A 24,309-nucleotide genomic window follows, 5' to 3' on the forward strand; every position below is an offset into this window, starting at 1 on the left:
GAAGCTTCCTGATTGGAGAAACTGACTGAGGGGGAAACTGGGTCTTGTTCTGATGGGGGAGGCCATGCTCAGGAAATGTTTAATCCAATTTTCTGTTGATGGGTGGGGCTGTGTTCCCTTGCTGTTATTTACCTGAGGCCAAGCTATGGTGGATGTAATGAAGATAATGGGGACCTTCTTCAAAAGGTCCCATGCATACATTGCTATACTCAGTGCCCCCAACCCTGTAGCAGGCCACCACTGACTCATGCCTCTGCCAGAGACTACTGGACACTTATGGGCAAGTCTGTGTCAGTCTCTTGTGGGGTCATTGTTTCTTTCTCCTGGGTCCTAGTGTGTACAAGATTCTGTTTGTGCCTTCCAAGAGTCTGTTTCCCCAGTCCTATGTAAGTTCTGGTAGCTCTGTGGTGGGGTTAATGGAGACCTCCTCCAAGAGGGCTTATGCCATACCCAGATCTGCTGCACCTAGAGCTCCTGCCCCTGTGGCAGTCCACTGCTGACCTGTAACTCTGCAGGAGACACTCAAACACAGTTCTGTCTCAGTCTGTGGGGTCTTTGGGTGATCATGCCTCTACCCAAACTAAAGCTTTAAAACTCCTTAAAAATATTTACTAGCTCAAGGCAATCAAGGGTAAATGACTATAAAGTATGCTTCTAGTGATTAACTAGATACTTAGCTTCAAGACCCAGATAATCATGATGATGTGATCACTCACCTAGAGCCAGACATCCTGGAATGTGAAGTCAAGTGGGCCTTAGAAAGCATCACTATGAACAAAGCTAGTGGAGGTGATGGAATTCCAGTTGAGCTATTTCAAATCCTAAAAGATGATGCTGTGAAAGTGCTGCACTCAATATGCCAGCAAATTTGGAAAGCTCAGCAGTGGCCACGGGACTGGAAAAGGTCAGTTTTCATTCCAATCCCAAAGAAAGGCAATGCCAAAGAATGCTCAAACTACCGCACAATTGCACTCATCTCACATGCTAGTAAAGTAATGCTCAAAATTCCCCAAGCCAGGCTTCAACAGTATGTGAACTGTGAAATTCCAGATGTTCAAGTTGGTTTTAGAAAAGGCAGAGGGACCAGAGATCAAATTGCCAACATCCGCTGGATCCTCACGTTCACTTAGTTCAGTTCAGTTCAGTTGCTCAGTCATGTCTGACTCTTTGCAACCCAATTGACTATAGTCCACCAAGCTCCTCTGTCCATACAATTTTTCAGACAAGAATATTAGAGGGGGTTGCCATTTCCTTCTCCAGGGGATGTTCCTGACCCAGGGACTGAACCTGGATCTCCTGCATTGCTGTCAGATTCTTTACCATCTGAGACACCAGGGAAGCCCAAGGATACAATAGTGTCCAAGTATTCAATGGTTAAATTGAGTGACCAATTTTTTATTTCTCACCTCAGGCCTGCAAAACTATTGCATAAAGCAGTCATGAGCAGTGTCCACTTTTAATATGGTATTTGGAATTCAGATGTTTTTCTTCTTTTAGTCCGCAATTGCAAACACCACATTCCCCATTTGTTTGTCATGTCCTTGGGGCTTTGTTTTACCAAACTGTTAACTTGCGGCTTTCCACAGTAGTTTATAGAGCCCAGTTCACTTTGTGTCACCGCAGGTTATAAATGAAAATGGAAACAATTTGCTGTTAAGAAATCATTCTGAAACAAAATGCAAATAACATATTGAAACACTCAAAGGCTATTTTAAAAGAGCAGTGCAATGTAATTACAGCAGTTATATTACAATACATTTTTTCTTAATAGTCTCTCTGTGTGTCAGAAGATATTCTTCTGTTTATTTAAATTAAAATATTTTCTCTTTGAAACTTTTAATTAATTTCTGTTTTTTCCCCCAGTCAGTTAACTTTGAGCCTCTGGACTTTGATGGAAGTTGGACAGAGGGGTAGGATCTTAGAGTTATTCCAGAGGGTCTGCAAATCCATCTATTCAACAAGCATTGTCCTTACACTGAATAACCTGTTTTTCCCATTCATGGACCATAATTTTTAAATATAACAGAAGTTGTGATTGTTTATTTAAAACTGAAAGGAAGTCATAGTAAATATTTTTTTACTATGTACTTTCTTAACAGGTTCACAAAGTATTACTTGTATTACATGACTATTTTACATGTAAATCTAAAAATGAGTTTCCCATTAAGTGCTGGGAACCCTAATCCTCAGTGTGAACCACTTCTGTATATAACATGTTGAATAATAGTTAGAATTAAATTGGTCATTAAAAGAATCACTGTGAGTTTCAGATATGAGTTTTTTAAAAGCAGGTTTTCTTAGTCACAAGTTTATGGGCCCTGAGAAAGTACTTACAAAATTTGATGTTTACAAATCTATGTTCATTTTTTTTCTGAAGACAGAATTCATAGCAGTGTTCATCCAGTTAACAAAAGTGTCTGTGACCATAACATGATTGGGAAATACTTTATGTGGGTAAGAGATAAACCTTCAAAGAGTGGGCATACTCTGGATTACTGTAGAATGAATTATATTATAAAAAGATGTCCAAGTCAGCATGTAATGAACTTTTGTAGGTTGCTTTTGTAAGAGACAGTGCCATACTTCAGCAAATTACCTAGAGATAAGGAAAACTCAGATATTCCATTTTTTCTTTTAGAGAACTATTGCCAATACCAAGCTGTTTTTATAGTTAACTCACTTTTATTTTGCCTTCTGTGTTTGTGTCATCCACGCTTCTGAGTCCCCGCCCAGTAAAGGTCCTTCTGCCCAGTGTCCCTCGCGTCAGCAAAACAAGACTGAGTTCAGTTCAAAAGCAAAGGAAAGCTTTATTCTTTTATCATAGAATGAAGAAATTCAAACTTTCACTCTAGACTGCATACTATCCCTAACTGACAGTCATTGGCTCTGCTTTATAGTGTCCTTATCAGCAGTGGGAAGGGGCAGAACTGTTGCATGGTAGGTACAGTTATACTGCTCATGTTTCAGATTACAGTGCCTGACACAGCATCTCTGCACATGGTCTGCCACTGACATCTTTAACTGAGTATCTTGAGTGCAATGTCTCTGCATACAGCCTATTGAGGTATCAGACAGAATGGTTGGTTCTGTGCTGGGAACCCTAATCCTTAAGGTTAGGTGCAAGGCCTCTGCACTTGACCCCCTAAAGGCAAGTAGATTAGGCTAGATTCCATCTTATTTTTCTTTGGGACTTCAGAAAGGCTTTGTTGGTGATATAAGGAGCTAACATTTCCTGGAGGAAATGCTATAGACCAGAAGCTGAGAGGTTGGTTTAAAAGTTTCTTTTTCCATTGCTTGATTATTTAAAATTAGGAGATCAGGTTGTGATGTTTATTTAAAAAATGGTCTATTAATTAAAAATAAATTTTATTTGTTGTCCAGTTTTGAACAATTAAGATAACAGTTGACTGAGTGCTAGAACTGTTCCTGTTTAAACGAGTCACACTGTTGTCAAGTGATTATGAATTTGATTTCCCTTTGCTTCAATATTTTTACCTGTGAAACAAATTCAAGCATGTGTTGTCATTGACTTAATGGAAATGCTAAAAAACATTCAGAACTTGTAGATACAGAAACACAGAAGATTTAGATAGCTTTGTATTTCCTAGAAAACTCAGATTTGATTACCAGAAAATACAAAGCATACAGACCATGTTCTCCATACTTTATGCTAGTCGGATACCTTGGTTTCCATACCTAGACTTCTAATCACATATAAACTGGTGATATAATTTGGGCAAAGGTAGATTTTTCCTTTATAGTACCTATGTCCATAATAAAATATGTAAGAACATAACATTGCATGTTTGAGCATCAGCCAAGATTTTTCCATGTCCAGCCACAAAATATATCCAAAGCTTTCAAATATCACAGAATTCCTCAACAATATTTTATCTTTGAGAACACATACATTCCTAAGTGGCACCTTGGAATGTCATTTCAGCAATGACTTTTGACTAATGAACCAAGACAATTTATATTGTAAAATGCTTTATTAAGATAAAATTAGCTTAAAGTGAAATGCATAGATCTTAAATGATTCAATGAATTTTCACAAATGTTTGCACATATATAAATACTATCTCAACCCAAATATACAACATTTCAACCTCTGTAGTAAGTTCCTTATATACATCACTCTCATAGGTGACCTGGAAAAGGAAATGGCACCCCACTCCAGTACTCTTGCCTGGAAAATCCCATGAACGGAGAAGCCTGGTAGGCTACAGTCCATGGGGTTTCAAACAGTTGGACACGACTGAGTGAATTCACTTTCACTTTCATAGGTGACCACTGTCTTGATTTCTATCACTATAGACTACTTTGGATTGTATACAAATTTATGTAGATAATATAACATGTACTGTTTGTGTCCGGCTTCTTTTCATATACATATGTTTTTGCAAGTTGTCATGTTTCTTTAATCAGTACTTTGCCCCCCCCCCTTTTTTTTCTTCCTTATTTTTGTACCAAAATATTTATCTAATTTCCTACTGATGGATATTTGGGTTGTTTCTAGTTTTTGACTAGTATGAATAAAGCTATTGGAAACATTTTGCACAGGTTTTTGTGTGGATATGTTTTCATTTTTTTTCTAAGTAAATACTCAGGAGCAGAAATGCTGCTATAGGACATGTATGTTTAATTTTACTTAGAAACTTCCAAAGGTTTCCAAAGTAGTTGTACTACTTTATAATTTCACCAACATTGTTATGGGATTTCCAGTGGCTCCATATCCTCATTAACATTGGAGGTTGTCAGTCCTTCTAATTTTAACTGTTCTAGTGAGTGTGAAACAGTATTACCTCTGTGGCTTTAATTTGCAATTTATTGATGATTGCACTGATCACAGAGGAAGGCTTTCTTATCTCTCCTTGCTATTCTTTGGAACTCTGCATTCAAATGGGTGTATCTTTTTTTTTCTCCTTTGCTTTTCAATTCTCTTCTTTTCACAGCTATTTGTAAGTCCTCCTTAGACAGCCATTTTGCTTTTTTGTATTTCTTTTTCTTGGGGATGGTCTTGATCCCTGCCTCCTGTACAATGTCACAAACCTCTGTCCATCAGGCACTCTGTCTATCAGATAGTTCATCAGGCACTCTGTCTATCAGACCTAGTCCCTTAAATCTATTTCTCACTTCCACTGTATAATCATAAGGGATTTGATTTAGGTCATACCTGAATCGTCTAGTGGTTTTCCCTACTTTCTTTAATTTAAGTCTGAAATTTGCAGTAAGGAGTTCATGATCTGAGCCACAGTCAGATCCCAGTCTTATTTTTGCTGACTGTGTAGAGCTTCTCCCTCTTTGGCTGCAAAGAATATAATCAATCTGATTTTGGTGTTAACCATCTGGTGATGTCCATGTGTAGAGTCTTCTCTTGTGTTGTTGGAAGAGGCTGTTTGCTATGACCAGTGCGTTCCCTTGGCAAAACTCTACTGGTTTTTGCCTTGCTTCATTCTGGACCCCAAGGCCAAATTTGCCTGTTACTGCAGATATTTCTTCCTACTTTTGCATTCCAATCCCCTATAATGAAAAGGACATCTTTTTGGTGTGTTAGTTCTAGAAGGTCTTGTAGGTCTTGATAGAACTGTTCAGCTTCTTCAGCATTGCTGGTTGGGGCATAGACTTGGATTACTTGATATTGAATGGTTTGCCTTGGAAACAAACAGAGATCATGCTGTCATTTTTGAGATTACATCCAGGTACTGCATTTCAGACTCTTGTTGATTAAGATGGCTACTCCATTTCTTCTAAGGGATTCTTGGCCACAGTAGTAGACATAATGGTCATCTGAGTTAAATTCACCCATTCCAGTCCATTTTAGTTCACTGATTCCTAAAATGTCGACGTTCACTTTGCCATTTCCTGTTTGCTTATTTAACTTATATGCAGAATACATCATGAGAGATGCTGGGCTGTATGACAAGCTGGAATCAAGATTGCTGGGAGAAATATCAATAACCTTACATATGGATGTAAGGGTGGATGACACCACCATTATGGCTGAAAGTGAAGAAGAACTGAAGAGCCTCTTGATGAAAGTGAAAGAGGAGAGTAAAAAAGTTGGCTTAAAACTCAACATTCAGAAAACTAAGATCATGGCATCTGGTCCCATCACTTCATGGCAAAAAGAAGGTGAAACAGTGGAAACACTGGCAAACTTTATTTTTTGGGCTCCAAAATCACTGCAGATGGTGACTGCAGCCATGAAATTAAAAGATGCTTTCTCCTTGGAAGAAAAGTTATGACCAACCTAGACAGCATGTTAAAAAGCAGAGACTTTACTTTGCCAACAAAGATCCGTGTAGTCATGTATGGATGTGAGAGTCGGACTATAAAGAAAGCTGAAACAAACAAACAAACAAACAAAAAAAAGAAAGCTGAGCACTGAAGAATTGATGCTTTTGAACTGTGGTATTGGAGAAGACTCTTGACAGTCCCTTGGACTGCAAGGAAATCCAACCAGTCCATCCTAAAGGAAATCAGTCCTGAATATTCATTGGAAGGACTGATATTGAAGCTGTAACACCAATACTTTGGCCACCTGATGCAAAGAATTGACTCATTTGAAAAGACCCTGATGCTAGGAAAGATTAAAGGCGGGAGGAGAAGGGGACGACAGAGGATAACATGGTTGGATAGCCTCATTGACTCAGTGGACATGAGTTTAAGTAAACTATGGAAGTTGGTGATGAACAGGGAGGCCTGGTGTGCTGAAGTCATGGGGTCACAAAGAGCCAGACACTACTGAGTGGCTGATCTGAACTGAACTGATGACTAAAGATGCTGAATACTTTTTAATATGCTTTTTATTTCCATTGTGGTATTGTCTTTTCCCTGTTAAAAATTTGGGCTATTTTTAAATTAATTTTTAGCAGGTTTTTTTTTTTTTTTACTGTATTTGGATACTTGGTATATGTGTACTTGCATCTTTATTGATCATTTTTATCATATCTTTAGAAACAAGAACTTTTCAAATTTTATTATAATGTCCAAATTATTATCATCATTTTATTTCTTTTATGGATAGTGCTTTCTGTGTGCTAAGAGTTACTGCCTCCCCAAGACTGTGAACATATTCTACCATGCTTTCTTACAGATTTATAATTTTAGCTTTTATCTTTAGGTCTATGATATATCTTGAATTAAGCTTTATTATGGATTGAAGTAGCTTGCATTTTGGTAAGTTGTTTCATCACCATTTATTGAAAAGACTCTCCTTTCTCCACTGACCTTATATGTATTGGCCTACTTTTGGAATCTCTAAACTATCCCATTGATATGTTTTTCTTTCCTTAGGCCAATGTCACACTATCTTGATCACTAGAACTTTATAGTAATATAGTTTGAAATCAGGTTGTGTAAGTCCTCCAAGTTCACTTTTCTTCAAGTTTTTCTTTTCTTTCTATTTATCTCAAGTCCTTTGGGGTATTTACACATTTTAAACTTATGTTGTAAATTTGTATAACAAAACCTGCTGGGATTTTTATCAGAATTGTGTTGAATCTGTAGATAGTTTGGGTAAAATTGACATTGTTTCAATGTTGATTCTTTCAATCCAAAACATGGTCTCTCTCTCTATTTATTTAGGTCATTAATAGTATCTTTTAAAATGTTTTGTAATTTCAATGTGCAAATATTTTGCAGATTTTCCTTATTGCAGATGAAGTTTTTTTTTTTTTTCCTCAAATTTTATGTTTCAATTACTTGTTGCTAGTATACACAAGTACATTTTTTTTCCTGTATTAACTTCTTGTTCTACATCTTGTTAAATTTACTTATTAGTTTTAGTAATCTTTCTGTGGGCTTCCCTGGTAGCTCAGAGGTTAAATCTTTCTGTAGTTTACTTTGCATTTCATATTTATAACATATGATCAATTTATATAATTTTTATTTCTGTGAATAAAAAACAGTTTAATGCTTTTTTTCAAATTTTATACTTTTTAATTTTTTTTCACACTGACTAGCTTTCTCTGGTGTCTCAGATAGTAAAGAATCTGCTTGCAGTGCGGGAAACCTGAGTTTGATTCCTGGGTTGGGGAGATTCCCTGGAGGAGGGCATGGCAACCCACTCCAATATTCTTGCCTGGAGAATCCCCAAGGACAGAGGAGCCTGGTGGGCTACAGTCCATGCGGTTGCAAAGAGTCAGACATGACTGAGTGACTAAGCACAGCATAGTACAGGATTTCTGAACTTGGGGGACAAAGGTCAATATGTCACCCATAATTATAATGTTATCTATAGGTTTTCACAGATGCCCTTTATCAGAAATGGAGATCCACTTCTATTTTTAGCTTGTGATATTTTATCTTGATTTGGCCCTCAATTTTGTTAGCTGCCTTTTCTTTATTAGTTCAATATACAAATATAATGATGTTTTAAAACTACTAACTCTACTTAGTTATGATTTTTTTTAATATATTTCTGGGTTTGATTTACTTATATTTCATTTATAAGTTTTGCATCTACTCTCATGGGGAGTATAATATTTTTTTCACTATAATATTTTTTGTGACATTTTGGTAGTGGGATTAGGCTGGTCTGTTGTTAAAATGATTTTTTGAGTGGTCTCTACTAATTTTAGTGAGATTCTTCTTTTTCTTCCTTAAATGTTGATAGCTTTTATTAATGAAATCATTTGGGCCTCTAGCTTCCTTTGTGCAGAGAAGGCAATGGCAGCCCACTCCAGTACTCTTGTCTGGAAAATCCCATGGACAGAGGAGCCTGGTAGGCTGCAGTCCATGGGGCCGCTAAGAGTCGGATACGACTGAGCGATTCCCTTTCACTTTTCAATTTCATGCATTGGAGAAGGAAATGGCAATCCACTCCAGTGTTCTTGCCTGGAGAATCCCAGGGACGGGGGAGCCTGATGGGCTGCTGTCTATGGGGTCGCACAGAGTCGGACACGACTAAAGCGACTTAGCAGCAGCAGCTTCCCTTGTGAGATGAGATTTAATTATGAATTTAATTTCTTTTACATATATGGGGCTATTCAAACTTCCTGTTCATTCTTTATCAGCTTTTTCAAATTATACTTTTGAATGAATTTGGTCTTTTCATCTGTTTGTCATATGTATTGGCATAAAAATGTTCCATAATGTTTGGTTATTTTCCTTTTGATGTCCGTAGGATCTCTAGTCATAGTGCTTCTTATCATTCCTAATATTGATAATTAATATTTTATCTCTTACTCATTTGTTAGTTCTAGAAATGTATCAATTTTACTAATCTGTTCAGAGAATCAACTTTTGACTGTTAATTTTCTTTATTGTCTTTTATTTTTTCAATTTCTGTGCATACCTAATATTTAAAAATTTTCTATTTACTTAGGATTTAATTTACTTTTTTCTTTCTAGCTTCTTATAGTGGAAGCTTTCATCATTCATTTGCAACTTTCCTACTCCAAATATAAGCATTTAGCTATAAATTCACCTCTGAAACACTTTAGTCCATCACATAATTTTCATATCTTATGGATTTATCATTAAATTAAAATGTTTTCTACTTTTTCTAGTGATTTCTTCTTTAACCTGTTAATTATAAGATGTTGCTTAATTTATTTGGAGATTTTAGAGATATTTTAATTGATTTAAATTTAATTCTCTTATGGTCAGAGAACATATTCTGTATTATTTTGATATCTTAAAACTCATTGTGAATTTATGGTACACTGTATAGTCTGTTATGTTGACCATTATATGTGTATTTGAAAAGGTTGTTTTGTGTAGGCATTGAATATAATTTTTCAGACAAATTAGTTAGGCCAAATTGGTTTAAATTGTTGTTCAAGTGTTCTATACACTTATTATCCTTTTCCAGTGCTATATCTTTGAAACTAAACTTATAAGATGTACTTTTTATTGGGGATTATAAGAAGATGAAATTTTATTATAATAAGATTTATAGTCCTATTTTAGTTAGACTTTGATTAAACTTTATGTCAGTTTACTTAAAAGACAAGCCCTCTATTTTTATAGGAGGCAGATAACACAGAGGATGCAGTATATTGTTATTCTAGTGACTTGGCTTGAAATTAGAAGTCCAGGTGAATGTCACTGCTGTGCTACAAAATCCATTCTACTGCTATTATTCCTTGAATTGGTAGCTTTTCATTTTCAGTGAATTTTTCCTTTAAGGGTGGTATGAGTCAGAGAATCTTACCAATGCCTTTTATTTTCCCTATGTTTTCCTTTTGTCTGAAGTTTCCTTGCAGAGCAATATTCATTGATTCCAATAATATTTATTGATTCCAATAATATTTATTGATTCCAATAATATTTATTGATTCCAAGATCAATAATTTACTGATCTTCAACTATTTCCAGGCATTCTTATGAATGCTTGGCTAGATATATCCACTAAGCAGGTCAAATTTTCTGCATTTCTGGAGCTTTCATTCTCATAGAGAGAAGTAGTAAATAAGTAAACTGTGTAGTATGTTAGAAAATGATGAATGGTATGGGAGACATAGAAGAAGATAACGGAGATTGGGATTCTGGGTCTTAGGGTACCAATGACAAATTGTCATGTGGGACAGACTTGAAGGAAATAAGATAATTAGCCAATTGATTATCTGTCAATAGAGTCCTTCAGGAAGAGAGGACAGTCATTGCAAAGATCTCAAAGGCAAGAGAATGCCTTATGACATATGCAGAGAACAATAAGGAGGTGATTTTGATAGATTAGGGTTAACAAGAAAAGAATAGTAAGAGACAAGGTCTGGGAGGCTCCAGGGGAGGCCTGTTTGAGCCATTTTAAGTACTGTTTTTTATTTTTTTATTTCAAGCGAAATGATTTTTTAGGGCGAGAAATGTCACAACTTTACTTTTATTTTAAAAGGATCATTGCAGATGTGTGGATAATACACTGTAGGAAAACAAGAGTTAAACAGAAAGATATGTTGGAAGCTATTACAGGAATGCAATTGAGCACTGACTTGGATTCAGACTAGGATGATTGAGTGAAGGATGATTGATGGCAAATGGTCAGAGTCTGAATATATTTTGAATATTCTACAAACAGAATTTGTTTATTGATTGCATATGGTGCATGAATAAAGGAAATGATTCAAGGGTGATGTAGTTTATCAGCTTTAGCAACTGGAAGGACGGAATTAGCATTCAGTGCAATAAAAAATGTATTTATTTTGGAGAAGGTGGAGAAGATCAGATATCCATATTTGGATATTGAGGTAATAATGATGCCTAGTTATTAAGAAGGCATTAGTATATGTGAATCTGGAATTGCTTGGTAGAAAGATCTGAACTGAATATATAAAACTGGATATTAAAGCATATATATCATATTTAGATGGAGAAAGGCAGAGGATGAAGGATGAAGCCTTGGGGCATTTCAAATTTAAGAGGTCTAGGAGAAGAGGGTGAATTAGCAAAGAAAAAGAGTTACAGGAAAGGTAGGAAGAAAAAGGAGAGAAATATCCTGGAAACCAGGTAAAGAAGGCATATCTAAAGGTTGACCAGTGGTTTTAGCAGTGAGGGAGGCCATGTGACCTTTGGTGCGGTGTGTGGCAGGAGGTAGAGTGGGAAATCCGATGAGTGTTTTGCTGCAAGAGGAATTTAAGAAATGGGACAGTACTTGGTAGGAAAACGTAGTTAGTAGATTTTTTTTTAAAGGTGGGAGAAATTAGAAACAATCTTAAAACTTTATATCTGTTCTTTATGCTTATTTATTATTAAGTCATGCCTGCTTCATTCCCCAAAGTCTTTGAGATGTGTTAAAACAAAACAAACACATTTTAAAAAGAAAACAAAACAAAAGTTTACATTTAGTAATTTCACCTTTTTAAAGCCAGAAATTTATGCCCACTGGAAATAGTATAGGTATTCCTTACATTTTAGAAGAGGAAAAAGCATGGTTATTATTTGTCTGGGTGGACAGAATAACTCATGAGGTAATGACTTGGGTGCTGGGTTGTGTTTTCTTTGTTTTTTTCACCATAAGACAAGTGCATCATGGAGTCCTATGCCCAGTCTGTGAATCACTTTTTTTTTTCTTACTGACATTAGAAGTAAATAACTCTTATCTGTTTTGTTTAGCTGCTCCCAAAATCTTATTTAAAACTATATTTCTTATCGCAGGTAAAACAGCATAATGATATGTTGGTTAATTACTTTTTCATTTATAAATGGAGTTCTGAAATGTTACCTGTCTTTATAAGCAGACACATAGTCGCATTTTTCTGCTCCTATCTTTGCAATTTATTCTTAGAAGATGATGCTTTATCAAAGTGAAAGTTACCTTTAAAATTTTATAACCTTTTCCCCCCAGTTTTTTTTTAGATATATCTGTCATATGGCACTGTGTAAGTTTAAGGTATGGAGAAAAATAACTTGCATATCCTGTGAAATGATTACCATAGCACCTTTAGTTATCATTCATCATCTCATTTTGATATAAAACAAGGAGAGAAATTTTTTTTTCCCCTTTGTGATGTGAAGTTTTACAACAACTTTCAAACATTCCATACAGCAGTGTTGATTATAGTTATCATGTTTTATACACTGAATTCCAGTGCTTATTTCTCTTATTAGAAGTCTGTACCTTTGAACACTTGCATCCAGTTCTCTCACTTTTTTATACCCTGCTTCTGGCAACCACAAATCTGATTTCTCTTACAATGAGGTTTTTTTTTTTTTTTTTTCCCTCCCTCCCTTCCTTTTTCCTGCCTTCCTTGCTTTTATTTATTTTTAAAAATTTCCTCTTTCTTTTCTTCTTTCCTTCCTTTTTTTTTGTTTCCTTCTCTCTCTCTTTCTTTCAAATTTGGCATATATCTGATAACATACATTATTTGTCTTTTTCTGTCTGGCTTATTTTACTAAACATAATGTCCTCATGCTCCATCCATGTTGTCACAAATGGCAGGATGTCCTTCTTTTTATGGCTCAATAATATTCCATTGATTATATGCCACATTTTTTAAATTCATTCATCTGGAGATGGACACTTATGTTGTTTCCACATCTTGGCTGTTGTAAATAATACTTCATAAAAATGGGAGTACAGATATCCCTCAACATAGTGTTTTATTTACTTTTGATGTGTTCCAGGCAGAGGAACTTCTGGATCATACAATAATTCAGTTTTAAAATTTTTTGAGGAACCTCCATACTGTCTTCTGTAGTATCTTAACCAATTTGCAATCCCACCAACAGTGCATAAGGGTTTCCTTTTTCCACCTCCTTACCAGCATTTCTCATCTCTTGTCTTTTTGATGATAGCCATTTTAACAGGCATAAGGAGACATCTCATTGTGGTTTTGATTTGCCATTTCATTTATGATTGCAGATATTGAGTACCTCTTCATGTTCCTGTTAGCCATCTGTGCATATTTTTTTAGAAAAATTCTATTCAGATCCTTTACCATTTTTAAACTGGATTATTTGTTACATTATTTTGCTATTGAGTTATTGAGTTCTTTGTATATTTTGGATGTGAAAGCCTTATCAGATAAATAATTTAAAATTATTTCCCATTCCTTAGATTATCTTTTTCATTTTGTTGTTCATTTTGCTGTGCAGAAGATTTTTAGTTTGACATAGTCAACATTTGTTTATTTTTTTTCTTGTTTATGCTTTAGGTGTCATATCCAAAAAAATCATGGCCATAACCCATGTCAATGAGCTTTTAAAACAATATGTTTTCTTCTTGACTTACATGTATAAGCTTATTTCTGGGCTCTCAATCCTGTTCCATAGGCCTCTGTGTTTTTTTTTTGTTTCTTTTTTTAATGTCTGTCCTATACTGTTTTAATTACTGTGCTTTATCATATAGCTTGAAATCAGGAAGTGTGGTACTTTCCACTTTGCTCTTCCTTCTCAGGATTGCTTTGGCTATGAGAGCTTTTGTGGTTTCATATAAATTTTATAGTTCTTTCCTACTTCTGTAAAAAATGTCATTTGAATATTGATAGAGATTACATTGAATTCAGGTAGCTTTGGGTAATACAGATGTTTTAACAATATTAATTATTGCAGACCATAAACATGGTATACCTTTCCATTTACTTGTGTCTTCTGTTTCTTTCGATGTCTTAGAGTTTCCAGTTTAGACATTTTTCATCTCCTTAGTTAAATCTATTCCTATATACTTCTATTTGCTGATATTACAAATGGAATTGTTTTATTATTTCTTTTTCAGATAATTTATTTTAATATTTAGAAACATTACTGATCTTTGTACATTAATTTTGTATCCTGCAGCTTTGAGAACTTGTTGATTAGATCTAACAAATTTTTGGTGTAGGATTTTCTCTTTATAAAATTATTTCATCTGTTTTATTTATTTTTTTTCAAAGTCTAATGCCTTTAACTCTTTTTGTTGCTTGATTTCTTTCTGGTTTTTGTGTATCGATTGGTTTTTGACTTGTGGTCAGAATAGGTTGTGTATATGTTGATCTCCATTTTTTATTTCCCTTCCCACATGTGTTTTTGATGTCATATTTTATATCTTCATCCTCATCCCTTTGTTATTTATTAGTTATAGCTGCTATTACAGTTTTATTTTAATCTAGGTACTGACTTAAGTCATATTGAGTCTTTTCTATATGTCTTTCCAATTGGTTTTTTCCCCTTTCCTCTAGATTCTTTCCTCTTTTGCATTTAGAGAAGACCCTTCAACATTTATTTTAGGGTAGGTTTAGTATTGCTGAATTCTTTCAGTTTTTGCTTGTGTGAGAATTTCTTTATTTCTATTTTATTCTAAATGATTGTTTTGCTTTGTAGAGTATCCTAAGTTGTAGGATTTTCATTTTAGCATTTTGAGCATATCATGAAGAAATTATGACTGAAAACTTCCCAAACCTAAAGAAAGAAACAAATATCCAGGTACAGGAAGCACAAAGGGTCTCAATCAAAATGAAGCCAAACTGACCCACAACAAGACATATCATAATTTAAAAAGGCAGAAGTTAAGGATAAAGAGAGAATTCTAAAAGCAGCAAGAGAAAAACAGTCATATATAAGGGCATCCCCATAAGGCTATCAGCTGATTCTCTGCAGAAACATTGCAGGTCAGAAGGGAGTGGCATGATATGCTCCAAGTGCTAAAATGAAAGTCCTGCAACTTAGGATGTCCTGGGCCCCCAGATCACCTCTGTTTCCCCAGATGGAACATTTTCCCAGGTCCTCAACACCTTAGATCCAGTGCCAAGTTGTGGCATGGAGTGAGGGGCCAGGGCTCTCTCTCAACTCACAGTGGGGAGTGTGGTGAGGCAGCAGTCATTAAGGCAGGCCTCTGTGCTCTCTGCTTGGAGCAAGGCAGCACCTGTGCATTCCTCACAGGTGGAGTCTCAGTTTCTAGCATTTATATCTGTACCAGCAGATCTCAAAGCATCCAAGGGAGCTTTTCTCCTATGCACTGGACAGCAGGATTGGAACACCCAGCCTGTGGCTCAACCCACTCACTCCACAGGATGAGTATCCACCCATGTGATCTTCCCCTTCCTCTTAGTCTCCTCTCAAGCTTCAGGTCCTGTCCTGATGCTTTTCTTTCCATCCTGCCTGATTATGTGTGTATCTTTCTTATAGCCTTGGTTGTGTGGGAGTTCTTCTGCCAGGTTCTAGGTAGTTTTCCATGAGAATAGCCCCATGTTATACATGTAATTTTGATGTGTTTGTGGTTGGAGGTGAGTTCTGTATCCTCTGCCATTTTGATCTACCCTGCCTCCTAATGTATCTTTTTATAAATATGCTCTCATTGTCTTAATCTTGACATTTTTGCCCCCTGTGGTAGTTGATCTTGAGAGCATCCCCTTGTGGTATTTATGGTCATGACTCATGTTCTTTGAAGTCAGAGGTACTTGGTTTCGACTAGAAACCAAAACAGGAGCATGAGTCCATGTAGTGTCCACACTCTCTTTGGTCATATATCCAAGTTTCTCTATATCTATATTTAGAACAAATTTCTTTTGAACTTTCTTCCTTTCTCCAAGATTTGATAAACACCCTCATTTAGCTATATTATGGAAACATAAAAATATCTCTTCCTTAGCTTTATTTTCCCGGAGAAGGCAATGGCACCCCACTCCAGTACTCTTGCCTGGAAAATCCCATGGATGGAGGAGCCTGGTGGGCTGCAGTCCATGGGGTCGCGAAAAGTCGGACACGACTGAGCGGCTTCACTTTCACTTTTCACTTTCATGCGTTGGAGAAGGAAATGGCAACCCACTCCAGTGTTCTTGTCTGGAGAATCCCAGGGACGGGGGAGCCTGATGGGCTGCTGTCTATGGGGTCGCACAGAGTCGGACACGACTGAAGCGACTTAGCAGCAGCAGCAACAGCAGCTTTATTTTCCATGGTTTACTCATTTATTCGCACTCTTTCTCTGAGAAGACTACTGCATTAAAATTCTTAGTTCAATAAACCTCATCACAAGAATTTTTCATAGAGCTTTAGAAATGCATTGAAGAGATGAAATTGTCATAAACAGAAATTTTGCTACCTGTATATTGTCAGCTCTTTTATGGAACCACTTATTTATATATCGAAAATATAAACACATCCAGCACAACAAAAAGTACTTTCCATCTGACTTGGAATTCACTGGTGTATTAATCCTAGGGAGTCCTAGGAAAGAAATGTACAGGGCTGAAATAGAAAGGCATGTTCAGAGCCCGGGGGTGGGGGTGGGGAGGAGTTGTCTGGACCATGATTTACCTGTCTTCATTTTCTGAGTTCAGCCCCTAAAAATGTCTAGTGTAGTGAAGAGAATGAATGAGAGCAAATTAACTTTCATTTTCCAGCAGGGGGAGATGGGAGATACTTAGGAGTGAATCAATCTCTCCTGCCACTCGCTGCCCTGACAGCATTCATCCGTGAGCAAACTTCTGTGTGGGCAACTCCAGTGAAATATATTTCTCAGAGCAAGTTACTGCTTTCATTCAGGGTGTCTTATCTTTCTGGCAATCAGGATAAATTGTGCCTCAGTAATAACATTGTAGCAAGCTATTCTTTACTGAGAGGATCTGGTAATGACTGTGTCTTATATTTGCATTAATTCTGACAAGATTTACTGGTGCTTGCTGATCTGTAAATTTCAAAATGGCAAACAGCAGCAAAGGTCAACACAGCAATAATATTAATAGTTTTAGAAAAAGGTTGAGAGACTCAGAAATTCCAGATAAGAGGTTGGGTGAGAGGGAAATTCAATGAATGTTTTTGTCATCTTTTATTTCACTTTTTCTTTTATAATACCATAACAAAGGAAGCATGAAGTCATAAAGATCAATAATACAGAATCTACTTCAATCTTAGGTAACATTTTCTCCAGAGTCTATATTTTATAAAAACACTGGAAAATATGGTGAGAAGATGGAGATCCTTGGATATTATCAGTCTTTAGCTATAGCACTTACTTGGAATTCTTGTTAAGGTTAGGGACAGCTCAGTAACAGTTAATACTGTCCCTTGTATCATAATATATACTTCACTAATTGAAAAACTCACAGTTAGAAAAGCATATTTAAATAGCATAAGGTATTATCACTTTGTTTCTTTTGGTTTTTAACTGGAGAAATGTGTTCCACATCATATTGGATTCACATTTTATGTGAAATTTTTCCTGATGCCTCCAGAATGATCTTGAATAGCTGAAATGAGTAAATTATCCAGATTGGAATCATCACAAGGTGGTTTACCAAATGCTCATGTGTGGTTCCCCTAATCCAGATATCCATTTTGAATAAAACCTGGGTAAGTTCTTTAGCTTAGGCATCTTGAAGACCGCAGGAGAATGGGTGTAGGATAACTGAATCCACTGCATAGGAAGAGAACTTAAGCGCAGTTTGCTCTGAGTTGAGTGGTATTATATCCAGACAAATATAAATGATATTGAGAGCTCTGGTGTAAAACCTGTAAACTTTTCTCACATGGTGAAAATTCTAAAGCAGAAGAGAATAGTTTGTTCTTACTATGTGTGAACTCCTTTCTTATTTTGTTATTTCAAATCTTCTAGGCCCTGTGGTGATCTAAGCAAAATCCTTAAAAGGTTTTCCTCAAAGGGTTTTCCTTTTGAATCATTTCATATCTGATGAGACATTGCCTTGGAGACACAGACTGAAGGAGAAAGCAGACATACATGCAGCTATTTTGTTTAGACACTTATAACTAACATGTGTGTGCTCAGTCACTTCAGTTATGTTTGTGTCTGACTCTTTGCAACCCCATGGACTATGGCCCACCAGGCTCCTCTGTCCATGAAATTTTCCAGGCAAGAATACTTGTGTGGGTTGCCATTTCCTCCTCCAGGGAATCTTCCTGACCCGGGGATTGAACCCACATCTTGTGTATCTCCTGCATTGACAGGTGGCTTCTTTACCACTTGTGCCACCTGAGAACAGCTAACTTACCTGATGTCATAAAGAACAAGAGAATTATAAGATATGGCATCTGTGGACAAGAGACTTCTTTTCTCAGCAGATACACTGCAATAGAGTGAATTATCTCCCCAAGTTCTTCACCTCTCCTTATATCCATGCACTTTGCTATGTGAATAGAAGTTCTACTGCTGGCAAGTGTCCTTCCCACTGTCATGTGAAGAGTTCTCCTTAGATAGCTCTTGTTCTTTTGGCGTGGACACCAGTATGAACATACTTAGTGCAGACCTGAGTGTAACCTGTAGAAAATAGATAACCTGCAGGATGAAGCTCAAGTACCCTGCCAGCTGAAAATAAATAATGGCTGTTTTAAGGTAATACTTCTGAACCAGGTATGATTTTGCCCCTCTAGGGACACTTAGCTATGTCTGGGACTATTTTGGGTGATCACAACTTGAAGGGTAATCCTGGCAATTAGTGGGTAGAAGCCCAAGATGATAATATATATCCAACAATGCACAGGACAGAACCTACTATGAAGAATAGTCTTGCCCCCAAATGTCAATAGTGTTTCTCTAAATTATATTTTAAGGTAATAGCTAATTTATATACCCACATAAGTTCTCTTTTATTAGATGCTCTCTGACACTCACAAAAAAGAGTCAAAATTGGTCAGAGTCCAGAATTTTCACTTGCTTTAAGGCTTACTAGTGAGCAGAACTTTACACCTATAAGTCATGACTACTCTATGTGTTGTCTTGAGATTTTTAATCCCAATATTTAGTACACCTAGGCAGAACCTATATCTTTGGGGAAAAATTCAACTACCTCCTCTTCTTTTTCTTTTCTCTAGGATCTCTTCTGAATTTTTTGCTCACTTTATGTTCTATCGTTTTAGATGACCCTGAACTTTCCTCCAGACCCCCTGATATAGGTTAGATTCAATTAAGCATGAGGGCTTTCTGAGCTGTAAATACAATGGGACTTTGATTTCTACTCTGCTCTTTTCTTTAGTACATAGGGCTTCCCCAGGAATCCCACAGGGAAGAAAGTGTTTGGCATGACAGGATGCAGGCATTTCTTGGTCCCAAATGGTATTACAATCAAGTAGTACTAAAACCTGTGCCTGAGATCCTTACAGGCTCACAGCTGTTAACTTGGTTGGTAAAAATGTTAAATTCTATAGATGTTCAAAGAAGGAGGTGTGAAAATCACTGGAGAAGACTTCATGGAGAAAATAGGAAACATTCAGTAACTATTAGTCAAACCAATTTCAAATATGTATGCTTGGCTTTTAAGTGTTCAATGCCTTTCAAAATGTAGCCTCAACATTTTTCTATTTTAGTCTCATCTACCCTAGTCCCTTTCTGTCCTCCACATGGTAAAGAAACCAGATGACTCACTGCTTTCCAAATAAGCTGTTAATGTGCTCGTCTTTCTATATCTAACGTATCCCTTGTATTTATAGAACCCTTTACACCTTAGTGATTGTAATAGATCTCCAGTTCTGCTTTCTTGGTCTTTTCTGTGTTATTTTTATTCCTTTAAACTTATTAGGATTGTGTTTTATATTTCTTAGTGTTTCAAATTCTTTTTTTTTCATTTCATCAGTTTTATTGGGCATATATCCAGAATTCATTATATAAATCTTTCAAAATAACCAGTTATTACAAGAATAGTTTACAATTCAGCTCTGATTGCACAAATATTTGACACAGGAAACCATTTTTACAAATACTTATTTTTCTTATAAGAATACTTTAGTACAGAAAATAAGTCTATATATCTTACAGCAAATTTTATGCAGTTTTTTTTAACCCATTCAACCATCATTTCACGTTTCCTATCACAGCATATCCATCACATTCCATAAACCAACTTATAATCTGCAGCCACTTCTGATTTTGAATTACAATTGAGATTCACACTGTTAAGAGGTTTTAGGCTTCTTTTTCTGCTGATCTGAAAGAATTCATGTATTCAGGTAGAAGAGGTAATTTAAACAACATTTCTTCTACATCTCATGTGTGTCAGGTTAATCACTGTGCTTGGTGAAGAATCTTTTCACTTTTCACTTAAGCTAGACTGGCTAGTAGCTCACCTCTGCTGTATCAAGCAGAAGGGATAAAGTCCTTACATTCTTAAGAGTTTCTAAACTGCAAAAACAAAACCCTAGAAACAAGACTTAAATACAAATACCTAGAAAGCTAAAATGTTTGCTAATGATGAGAAGTAGAGAACACTTTTAGAATTGAGGTCTCTCCTTGGTTGAAGACATAAAAGATAGTGTAAGGATGTGGCAGTAGTATTATGAAATATTGAAAAACTGAAAAAGGTGAATCACTTAGGTCAGTGGTGTGGTGTTCCCAAAGTCCCAGGAGATACAGATCTTAGACTCTGGCTAGCTCAACTATTTGACATTCTTCTGATCTGTGGCTTTGAATACTCCCTTGACCAGAATGAGTAATCATTTAGGCCAGGGGAACTTTACAAAATACTGACCACAGTTCCTCTGAAGAGTCAGGATGCCCTCAGGGGAAACATTTGGCATTCATTCCATTCCTTCAGTTACTGAAAAGTGTGTCGTTAGCAAAAGCTTGTCTTACTTTTCAGGTAGCATGAATTAAAACCAAGAGCCTAGCAGCATTCTCCATCCAAGTTCCTGAGTGCTCAGCTCCAATCATCCAATATTCTTAAAAGGATTTTTTTTTTAATCAAGCTCTTGTCCAATAAGATATTTAACAGTACTTGGGGACTACAGTCAGTCCCATTCCTTTGCTTTTTCATTTCTCTTGATTTCTCTTTCTCACCCCAGTGTAACAAGTTGCTACAGGTTTTTACCAAAATACCAAAGCAGTATTTTGGAAATGAGTTATTTTGCATTACATAAAGTGTCCGATCACATTATAATGGGTCAGATTTGCATTGAACTGGGAGATGGCCACATCTGGTCTACTGCAGGGATTTTGCAAATTCCCCTGGCATAGTCGATGTATCCATCATTGTTCTTGTCATCCTCTCTCAAAACACCATCTATTAAGTTGATCAGCTCATCTTCGTTCATTGGTGCCTGCTCACTTCCCTCCTCCTTATGAACATGAGTGATGGCCGTGGAGAGTTCTAGGCCGTCAAGCAGATTACTGCCATCATAATCATGCATTTTGAAATAATGGAGCTGCAGCTCTTGTGGGGACATCTCTGCTTCTGGTTTGTTGATGACACTTTCAAGATGCTCCATGATATGCCCTCGCTGCCACCAGCTGCCACCAGTTTTTCCCCAGACGTGAAGCCCTCCTCAAATTCTTGACAGATGTTAATATTTGAGATTGAGGAATAAGAAATTGAAATTCACAGAACTCTTGGGAATTTCTGACATCTTCAGTTCAGTTCAGTTCAGTCGCTCAGTGTCCAACTCTTTGTGACCCCGTGGACTGCAGCAGGCCAGGCATCCCTGTCCATCACCAACTCCTGGAGTTTACTCAAACTCATGTCCATTGAGTCGGTGATGTCATCCAACCATCTCATCCTCTGTCATCCCCTTCTTCTCCCACCTTTAATCTTTCCCAGCATCAGGGTCTTTTCAAATGAGTCAGCTCTTCACATCAGGTGGCCAAAGTATTGGAGTTACAGCTTCAACATCAGTCCTTCCAATGAATATTCAGGACTGATTTCCTTTAGGATGGACTAGTTGGATCTTCTTGCAGTCCAAGGGACTCTCAAGAGTCTTCTCCAATACCACAGTTCAAAAGCATCAATTCTTCAGCACTCAGCTTTCATTATAGTCTGACTCTCACATGTAAAAACCATAGTCTTGAGAGATGGACCTTTGTTGACAAAGCAATGTCTCTGCTTTTCAATATGCTATCCAAGCTGGTCATAACTTTTTTCCAAGGAGCAAGTGTCTTTTAATTTCATGGCTGCAGTTACCATCTGCAGTGATTTTGAAGCCCTCCAAAATAAAGTCTGTCACTGTTTCCCCATTTATTTGCCATGAAGTGATGGGACCAAATGCCATGATCTTAGTTTTCTGAATGTTGAGCTTTAAGCCAGCTTTTTCACTCTCCTCTTTCACTTTCATCAAGATGCTCTTTAGTTCTTTACTTTCTGCCATAAGTGTGTTGTCATCTGCATATCTGAGGTTATTGATACTTCTCCCAGCAATCTTGATTCCAGCTTATGCTTCGTCCAGCCCATCATATCTCATGATGTAACCTGCATATAAGTTAAATAAGCAGGGTGACAATTTACAGCCTTGACATACTCCTTTCCTGATTTGGAACCAGTCTGTTGTTCCATGTCCAGTACTAATTGTTGCTTCCTGACCTGCATGCAGATTTCTCAAGAGGCAGGCCAGGTGGTCTAGTATTCCCATCTCTTTCAGAATTTTCCACAGTTTATTGTGATCTACACAGTCAAAAGCTTTGGTATAGTCAATAAAGCAGAAATAGATGCTTTTCTGGAACTCTCTTGCTTTTCTGTGATCCAGCAGTTGTTGACAATTTGATCTCTGGTTCCTCTGCCTTTTCTAAATCCAGCTTGAACATCTGGAAGTTCACAGTTCACACACTGTTGAAGCCTGGCTTGGAGAATTTTGAGCATTACTGTACTCGCGTGTGAGATGAGTACAATTTTGCAGTAGTTTGAGCATTCTTTGGCATTGCTTTTCTTTGGGATTGGAGTGAAAACTGACCTTTTCCAGTCCTGTGGCCACTACTGAGTTTTCCAAATTTGCTGGCATATTGAGTGTAGTAGTTTGACAGCATCATCTTTCAGGATTTGAAATAGCTCACCTGGAATTCCATCACATCCAGTAGCTTTGTTCGTAGTGATGCTTTGTAAGACCCACTTGACTTCTCATTCCAGTATGTCTGGCTCTAGGTAAGTGATCACACCATCGTGATTATCTGGGTTGTGAAGATCTTTTTGGTATAGTTTTCTGTGTATTCTTGCCACCTGAAGTCTTAAAATACTTCATACTTAATATACTTCATATGTTTTATGTTACTTTCCCTGGTAGCTCAAACAGTAAGGAATCTGCCTACAATGCAGGAGACCTGGGTTTGATTCCTAGGTTGGAAGATCCCCTGGAGGAGGGCATGGCAACCTACTCTAATATTCTTGCCTGGAGAATCCCCATGGACAGAGGAGCCTGGTGAGCTACAGTCCATAGGGTTGTAAAGAATTGGACATGACTGAGCAACTAAGTGCAGCATGGATTTCTTTAGAAGTTGTACAGGAAATATTAATTTAGGAGTACTTACAAGTCTAATAGCCTACAGTAAATATTTAAACACTGAAAAATGCCAGTCAACATTATTGGGTAGTGTTCAAATGGTATAAAGTTTGGATCTCCAAGTAATATTAACAGCACACAGAGAATCTCCTGTCAAAATTGCCTGTTTAAGCTATTATTTTGCTTCTATTATCTGTTATTTTTGGGCTTTCACTCATTATTTTTTGAAATGTTTACAGTATAATATGCATGTAAACATATTAATATTTATTTTATTTGAAAGAATGACTGACCATTAGCAGTAGAGAAGAATACATGAATACATATACATTCAGAGCAAGGGAACAGCTTCAGCTCCAAGCAAGATTAACCGAACATATTTTCTCTCTTACTTTCAACTTGATATCAGTGTTTCCTGCTCATTAGTAATATCTCTATGTTAATTGTTAAGCTATAATTTTTTCATTAGAATTATAATAATTTTTTATCTTTTACCTTTTTGATTTCTTAACTGATTTTTTTGAGGGGGAGGATTTGGCAAACATAAGTTTCCCAAGAAATGCCAGGAAGGAATTCCATCATGGAATACTGGTGCCTTGCCATTTATTTAAGACAGGCTATTTAGCCTGTCTCTTACATACATATTCAGACTACTATATGATACATTTCTGCTGTAAGTTTTGTAAAAAAGAACAATATGTGAAAATAGATCTTTATTAACATTAATCTGAGAACTGAGAAATG

The 24,309-nt window shown here is 36.6% G+C and overlaps 1 pseudogene; it reads right to left on the reverse strand.

The window, feature by feature from the left end:
* Nucleotides 1-21,160: 21,160 nt before the first annotated feature.
* On the reverse strand, nt 21,161-21,616 carry LOC129620569 (multiple coagulation factor deficiency protein 2 homolog; annotated as a pseudogene).
* Between the last annotated feature and the right edge of the window lie 2,693 nt (nt 21,617-24,309).

Source organism: Bubalus kerabau, chromosome 10 (assembly GCF_029407905.1).
Source record: "Bubalus kerabau isolate K-KA32 ecotype Philippines breed swamp buffalo chromosome 10, PCC_UOA_SB_1v2, whole genome shotgun sequence".
Lineage (NCBI taxonomy): Eukaryota > Metazoa > Chordata > Mammalia > Artiodactyla > Bovidae > Bubalus > Bubalus kerabau.